Source organism: Papio anubis, chromosome 2 (genome assembly GCF_008728515.1).
Source record: "Papio anubis isolate 15944 chromosome 2, Panubis1.0, whole genome shotgun sequence".
NCBI classification, from domain to species: Eukaryota; Metazoa; Chordata; class Mammalia; order Primates; family Cercopithecidae; genus Papio; species Papio anubis.
The window spans coordinates 49,379,632-49,387,943 of NC_044977.1; the positions used below are offsets into that span (position 1 = coordinate 49,379,632).

Consider the following 8,312-nt stretch of genomic DNA (forward strand, 5'->3'; position numbering starts at 1 on the left):
TGTAGTTTCCAGAAGAAAAGGGGATGCTGGGCAGGGAAGACAATATCATAGATGTCACAATGGTGGGACAGAGAGGGATACAACTAAGTCCATGAAGCCTGGCCTGTGTCTCTTCTAATTGAACATAACTTTCTCAGTCCCTGTTGTCCAGTAATCCAGAGACAAGGTCAGCAGGATCCTACCTTTGAGATCCAACTAACTCAGCAAGTTGTGGGAGGGGCACCAGAGAAACATCAGGTCCTGCCTCAAGCCAGAACCCTCAGGCCTGTCAACAGGACAGTCCAAGAGAGTGGTGGAAGCTCACCAGGCTGGGCACCCACAAACCAGTCCTGATGCCACAACTAACTCAATATCCTCAGTACCCAGTATCCTGGGCCTCAGTATCCTCCTCTGTAAAATGAGAGCCATTGAGCTACCTGATTAGAGAGACAACATTGAGTTCCTGAATGCCAAACAGCTTGGATTTAAATCTCAGCTCTAGGCCTGGCATGGTGCCTCATGCTTGTAATCCTAGCACTTTGGGAGGCTGAGGCAGGTGGATGGCTTGAGCCCAAAAGTTTGAGACCAGCCTAGGCAACATGGCAAAACCCCACCTCTACAAAAAATACCAAAAAATTAGCCAGTCATGGTGGCATGCAGCTGTAGTCTCAGCTACTCAGGAGGTTGAGGTGGGAGGACCATTTGAGCCCAGGAGGTGGAGGCTGCAGTGTGCACTCCAGTCTGGGCAACAGAGAGACCCTGTCTCAAAACTCAATCAATCAATCAGTCTTAGTTCTACCCTTAGCAGCTTTGTGGTCTTGGAAACTTAAAAAAAATTTTTTACTTGTTATTCACCGGGCACGGTGGCTCACACCTGTAATCCCAGCACTTTGGGAGGCTGAGGTGGACAGATCATGAGGTCAGGAGATTGAGACCATCCTGGCCAACATGGTGAAATCCCGTCTCTACTAAAAGAACAAAAATTAGCTGGGCGTGGTGGCACATGCCTGTAATCCCAGCTACTTGGGAGGCTGAGGCAAGAGAACGCCTTGAACCAGGGAGTCAGAGGTTGCAGTGAGCCAAGATCGTGCCACTATACTATACTCCAGCCTGGCAACAGAGTGAGACTCTGTCTCAAAAAATAAAATAAAATAAAATAAAATAAATTTTTACTGGTTATTTTGAAAAGAATTTCAAATTTACAGGATATTTGCAGGAGTAAGCCAAATAACTCCTGTATACCCTTAACCCAGATTCTGCAATTTCTACCATGTTGCCACACTTACTTAGTCATCCTTTCTCTCATTTTTTTCTGAGCCATTTGGGAGTACATTGCATTCATCGTGTCCCTTTACCCTTCACAGTTCACTATATTTCCTTAGAGCAGGGACTTTCTCTTATATAACTACAGTGCAGTTATTAAATTCAGTAGGTTTATTATTGATAATGATACCTTCTCATCAACAGTTCATATTCCAAATGTGGCCAGTTGTCTTGGCGTCCCTCCAGCCTTTTTTTTTTTTTTTTTCCCTCCAATACTGGATCCAGGCCAGGATCAAGGACAGAATTGAGTTGCCATGTCATGATATTGGAATGCTCCTACACTGCTGGTGGGAATGTGAAATGGTGCGGCTACTTGGGAAAACAGTCTGACCGTTCCTCAAAAAGGTAAATACAGAGTTTCCATGTGACTCCAGAGATTCCACTCCTGGGTATATACCCTCACCGAAATGAAAACATGTCCACACAAAAACTTGTATACAAATGTTCACAGCAGCATTATTGATAATACTCAAAAGGTGAAAACTACCTAAATCTCCAACAATGATGAGCGAATGAAGAAAATGTGTCATAGCCATACAATGGATTACTATTTGGCCATAGAAAGGACTGAAACACTGACATATGCTACAACATGGATGAAACTGGAAAATGTGTGAAGTGCAGGGAGCCAATCACAGAAGACCACACGTTGTATGATTCCAATTACATAAGCTGTTCAGAGCAGCCAAATCCATAAAGACACAAAGTAGATCAGTGGTTGCTCAAACCTGGGACAGAGCACATACGTGTGTGTGTGTGTGTTTGTGTGCAATAATAGGGGGGTGACAGCTGGAGTGGATGGGTTTCATTGTGAGGTAATAGAAACACTGTGCAAGTGACTTGGTGATGGTTGTCAACTCTGTGAATGCGCTAAAAAGCCCTGAACTGTATGCTTTAGGTGTGTGAATTGTATGGTGTGTGAGTAACCTCAATATAGGTGTGATTAAAAACAACAGAAATTAGCTAGAGGTGCATGGTGGCTGCCCTTAGACCCGGCCAGTGCACTCGTTTGCCACAGTCTCCACCATGCCCTGTTACTCCCCGACACTGCACCTAGGGGCCAGGTCCATTTAGCACAACACTTCCAGCTGTATTAGCATAATTTCTCAGAGGGAATTGGGCAGTATCTATCTATTATAAAAATTTCATATTCCGTGAATCGTTCCATTTCTGGTAGTCTGTTAGGTAAAGTACTTGCACAATTAGAAGAAATATAAGCATGGGATTGTCTATAGAGCAATGTTCCCTTTTTTTCTGAGATGGAGTTTCACTCTTGTCACCCAGGCTGAAGTGCAATGGCCTGATCTTTGCTCACTGCAGTCTCTACCTCCCAGGTTCAAGCCATTCTCCTGCCTCAGCCTCCTGAGTAGCTGGGATTACCTGCACCCACCACAATGCCCAGCTAATTTTTTGTATTTTTTATAGAAACGGGGTTTCACCATTTTGGCCAGGCTGGTCTCAAACTCCTGACCTCAGGTAATCCACCCGCCTTGGCCTCCCAAAGTGCTGGGATTACAGGCGTGAGCCACTGCGCTCAGCCTGTAGCAATATTTCTAATAGAATGGAAAGTAGGGACAAACCCTGTTTGCAGATGACATGATTGTATATTTAGAAAACCCCATCGTCTCAGCCCAAAATCTCCTTAAGCTGATAAGCAACTTCAGCAAAGTCTCAGGATACAATATCAATGTGCAAAAATCACAAGCATTCTTATACACCAATAACAGACAAAGAGCCAAATCACAATTGCTTCAAAGAGAATAAAATACATAGGAATCCAACTTAAAAGGGATGTGAAGGACCTCTTCAAGGAGAACTACAAATCGCTGCTCAGTGAAATGAAATAGGACACAAACAAACGGAAGAACATACCATGCTCATGGATAGGAAGAATCAATATCGTGAAAATGGCCATACTGCCCAAGATAATTTATAGATTCAGTGCCATCAATGACTTAAGCTACCAATGACTTTCTTCACAGAATTGGAAAAAACTACTTTAAAGTTCATATGGAACCAAAAAAGAGCCCGCATTGCTAAGACAATCCTAAGTCAAAAGAACAAAGCTGGAGGCATCAGGCTACCTGACTTCAAACTATACTACAAGGCTACAGTAACCAAAACAGCATGGTGTTGGTACCAAAACAGAGATACAGACCAATGGAACAGAACAGAGCCCACAGAAATAATACCACACATCTACAACCATCTGATCTTTGACAAACCTGACAAAAACAAGAAATGGGGAAAGGATTCCCTATTTAATAAATGGTGCTGGGAAAACTGGCTAGCCATATGTAGAAAGCTGAAACTGGATCCCTTCTTTACACCTTATACAAAACTTAATTCAAGATGGATTAAAGACTTAAGTGTTAAACCTAAAACCATAAAAACCCTAGAAGAAAACCTAGGCAATACCATTCAGGACATAGGCACGGGCAAGGACTTCATGACTAAAACACCAAAACCAATGGCAACAAAAGCCAAAATTGACAAATGGGATCTAATTAAACTAAAGAGCTTCTGCACAGCAAGAGAAACTACCATCAGAGTGAACAGCCCTTTGTCAGATGGGTAGATTGTAAAAATTTTCTCCCATTCTGTAGGTTGCCTGTTCACTCTGATGGTAGTTTCTCTTGCTGTGCAGAAGCTCTTTAGTTTAATTAGATCCCATTTGTCAATTTTGGCTTTTGTTGCCATTGGTTTTGGTGTTTTAGTCATGAAGTCCTTGCCCGTGCCTATGTCCTGAATGGTATTGCCTAGGTTTTCTTCTAGGGTTTTTATGGTTTTAGGTTTAACACTTAAGTCTTTAATCCATCTTGAATTAATTTTTGTATAAGATGTAAGGAAGGGATCCAGTTTCAGCTTTCTACATACGGTAAGCCAGTTTTCCCAGTTATTAAATGCATAAACCTAAATATCCATATCCTATTCATTCTGCTTCTCTAGAAAACACTGACTAATTCACCAGGTTTTTTTTTTTAAGCTTTATATTCATTTTAGGTTTTTAAATATAACCTTAAAATGTCCAGTCTGGGAAAAGCCACATTTCCAACTTAAAGTTTACTAGAGTGTGGGTGGATCCCTTTTCTCTGTCTCCATCATAAAGTCTCCCCTTCCCTCAGTCTTTCTAAGGTGGTTTCTAACCCCTGGCATGGGGCGGGGAGGGGGCAAGGGAGGGAGGAGATGTCAGCGAGCTGGAGATTTTTTACTTGAGTGATACAGGTCCAGGATGGTTTTGTGCTGACCTCTGTGTCAAGATGATCCATCTTGTCATCTCCTGGGGTGCTTTCATGGATTCTGGAGACATCCCCACTCCCAGCAGAGAGCCTCTCATCCTGCCTTTTGCTGTGGGAGACACACTCACCTCCCACTGGTGGCTGTCTTCTCAGCTCCTGTTTTTTCCCTTCCCACTGAGTTGGCATGCATCACTGCTCCAGGTAGTCCTCTGGGGCATGATCACGCCAACTCCCATAGGGTCCACATCTGATCTACAGAAAATCCTCACATGTTCTAGCTCTGATCACCTTGGAGATCATTAGGGGACTGAGGCTGCCTGCTCAACCGCCTCTCCAAGGCTCCTCTTTCTCCTGTCTTTCAGTTTGCTGAGGTGGGAGTCAGAGACAGGCCCAGCTCCTCCATCCTGCAAGGAGCCCAGATGCAGCTTCCCAATGGTCCTGCTTCAGTGCCCTCAACTGGCTCAGGTAGAGGCATCCTCAGCTCTGCCCCTTGGTGGGGTAGGGCTGGGGTGGGGAGATTCAAAGACCCACTCTCCAAAGTCCTCCTCACTAATTCCTCTGATCAACAACTAGATCATTATATCCTGAATGCAGGTGAGATGTTTTAGGGTCTTACAAATGGCTTTTGTTGGCCAGGTGTGGTGGCTCATGCCTGTAATCCCAGCACTTTGGGAAGCCAAGGTGGGCGGATCACGAGGTCAGGAGTTCAAGACCAACATAGTGAATCCCCAGCTCTACTAAAAATACAAAAAAAAAAAATTAGCCAGACGTGGTGGCACACACCTGTAATCCTAGCTACTCAGGAGGTTGAGGCAGGAGAATCGCTTGAACGTGGAAGGCAGAGGTTGCAGTAAGCCAAGATCATGCCATTGCACTCCACCTGGGTGACAGGGCAAGAGTCTGTCTAAAAAAAAAAAAGGCTTTTGTTTATTTCCTTTGAACATTTGCATCTTGGTCTGGGTGTCTTATCTATTTCACCTTGGCGACTCAGTAGTTCCAATGTGACATCCTGTTACAAACACCAGCACATGCACACACACACATTTACATGTGCAAAGAAATGGGGAATAGTTTATGCCACTGAATTTGGCGAGGGACTCTGTGTGTGTCTGGACAGGGAGCAGACTGGAGAGGTGGCTTGCGGGTAGAAGCTGAGGGCTCTGGACTCTCTTCTTTTGGTACCCTCCCCTTCCCCACTCCCCCCATGTCCCAGGCTGCTTTGCATAATGAAGAAAGAATTGGGAGGGCAGTTCTTTGAGGAGGGAGAACAGAAGTAAGGAGGTGAGTGCAGCATAGAAGGTGGTGAAAGACAGCCTGACACTTTCAAACTATTTCCCTATCCTCGAATCCTGATAAAATTCAACGAGGGGCCAGCTTCTCCCCTGCAGCAGATGCCAAGTCACACTATCTCATCCCTTCTGTGGGATGGGGGTTCTGCAAAGGGAGGGGACAGCTGGGTTTGTCTTGGCCACCACTGGACTCCTTCAAAGTGGGTGACTGATACAGCTCAGATGACTGACCAGGGAGCCAGGGCTGTGATCAGGCTCTTGGTTGGCTGGAATGACCAACCTAAGTAGCCAGCACACCCCAAAGATATCCTCCTGCCACCCACAGGGCCAATGTCCTTGCTTGCTCATCTAATGAGGTACCTGTCCTGCTTGTTTGTCTCTCTCCCCAGGCTCAAGAGTGAGAGACCTGGACAGCTTGCCCTGGGGAAAACTTCAGAAAGAACTGCAGGGACACTGGTGTCTGGCGTGGAAAAAGGATACCTCTGGGTGAAAGGAAGACTATGGGTAGCTCTGGTGACCCCGCCTTGGATCCCAGTTCCCATGGGGGAACACTTTCTCATGGTTAGGTCCCTTGAGGAAGAGATCGCCCTGGAGATGTGCAAGCAGGAGCTAGGAGATGGCCTGCCAGGACATGAAAGAAGAGATGCCCAGGATGGGTGGGAAGCTCACCTAGATTAGAGTCTTCTGATGCACCTCCAGACCCTGGTGGGCTACACAGATCTGCCTTGGTGCTTGTGGAAAATTCAGATTCCTAGGCCAAAACTCTAGTGTTCTATTTACTATGAGGTTAAGGTGAGACTGGGATCTGTAGTTTTAACAAGCTTCCTGGGTGATGCTGGCACAGAGTTCTAGGTTGATGTCTCTGGGGGTGCAGGTTTGAGTGCCAGAGAGAAAAGAAATGTGCTTTATGCCTCATTGTGCCACTCTGGTAACTAAGGCAGGACTCCACACATAGTTGGTATTCAAGGAATGCTTGTGGAAGGAAGGAAGGGAGGGAAGGAAGAATGGAGGAAGAAGAAGGGAAAAAAAGAGAGAAGAAAGGAAAAGAGGGAGGAAGGGAATGAAGAAATCAGGAGGGAAGGGAGGAAGGGAGACCTTTGTCATTAAAACAAGAATCAGTAAATTTAAGAACTGCTTCCCCTGGTGACCGAGAGTCCAAATTCTCATTTCAACCAGCTTTGAATTTCATAAGGAAAGAAGACCTAGTCCTGTTGCTTAAAAATGTGCCCTCAGTGGTGGTTGCAAACTCAAATGTCTTCACGGCATGGCAAATAATAGAAATGTGATAGGTATAGGGTTGCCAGGTATTGCAAATTAAAACACAGGATGCTCTTTTAAATTCAAATTTCAGATAAATAACGAATAAATTTCTAGTATAATTAGGTTAAAATACTATGTGAGACATACTTATACTGAAAATATTATTTGTTGTTTATTAAAAATTTTAATGTAATTGGGTGTCTTGTATTTATCTGACAATCCTAGCTAGGGGGTTGAGTAAAAATAAAGAAACTTGTGCCCATCCCCCACCTCCACCAAGACTTTGCGTCATGCATTTTGAGTTCTGTTGTTAGGTGCATAATATGTTAATAATTATTGTGTCTTCTTGCTGGACTGAAACTTTAATCATCATAAAATGTCCTTGTCTGTAGCAACAATTTTTGTCTTAGTCTATTTTATCTGATATTGTATACAGCCACTCTAGCTGTATTTTGGTTACTGTTTGCATAGTATATTTTTTTCATTCTTTTACTTTCAATCTGTTTGAATATTTGAATCTGAAGTGTATCTCTTGTAAACGGTATATAACTGGATTAAAATCCACCTGCCTGCCAGGTGTGATGGTTCATGCCTGTAATCCCAGCACTTTGGGAGGCTGAGGGGGGCAGATCGCTTGAGCCTAGGAGTTAGAGACCAGCCTAGGCAACATGGTGAAACCCTCATCTCTACAAAAAAATAAATTATATATATGAAAATTAGTCAGGCATGGTGGCCCATGCCTGTAGTCCCAGCTACCTAGGAGGCTGAGGTGGGAAGATCATCTGAGCCCAGGAGTTTGAGGTTGCAGTGAGCTGTGATCACACCACTGCACTCCAGCCTGGGCAACAGAGTGAAATCCTGTCTCAAAAAGAAATAAAGTAAAAGAGAGAGATAGTTTTCCTAGAGACAGAATTTTTGATTGAGTCGTTCAGTTTCAAGTGATCCTCCTGCCTCAGCCTCCCAAATAGCTAAGACTACAGGTGTATGCCACCATGCCTGGATAATATTTTACTTTTTTTGTACAGACATCATCTTGCTTTGTTGCCCAGGATGGTCTCGAATTCCTGGCTTCAGGTGATCCTCTTGTCTCAGCCTCCTAAGGTGCTGGGATTATAGGTGTGAGCCACTGTACCAAGCCTTGGTGAGTCTTTCAGCACTTTGAACATGCCATCCTTTTGCCTTCTTGTCTCCATAATTTCTGATAAGAAATCAGTTGTTAAGC

At 44.3% G+C, this 8,312-nt stretch overlaps 1 long non-coding RNA gene across 1 annotated transcript; it reads left to right on the forward strand.

Moving 5' to 3' along the window:
- The first annotated feature begins 1,080 nt into the window (after positions 1-1,080).
- LOC108581235 lies at positions 1,081-7,750 on the forward strand. The gene is made up of 3 exons (XR_001893159.3): positions 1,081-1,647; positions 4,904-5,006; positions 6,220-7,750. It is a non-coding gene; the product is annotated as an uncharacterized LOC108581235 (long non-coding RNA).
- The last annotated feature ends 562 nt before the right edge of the window (positions 7,751-8,312 follow it).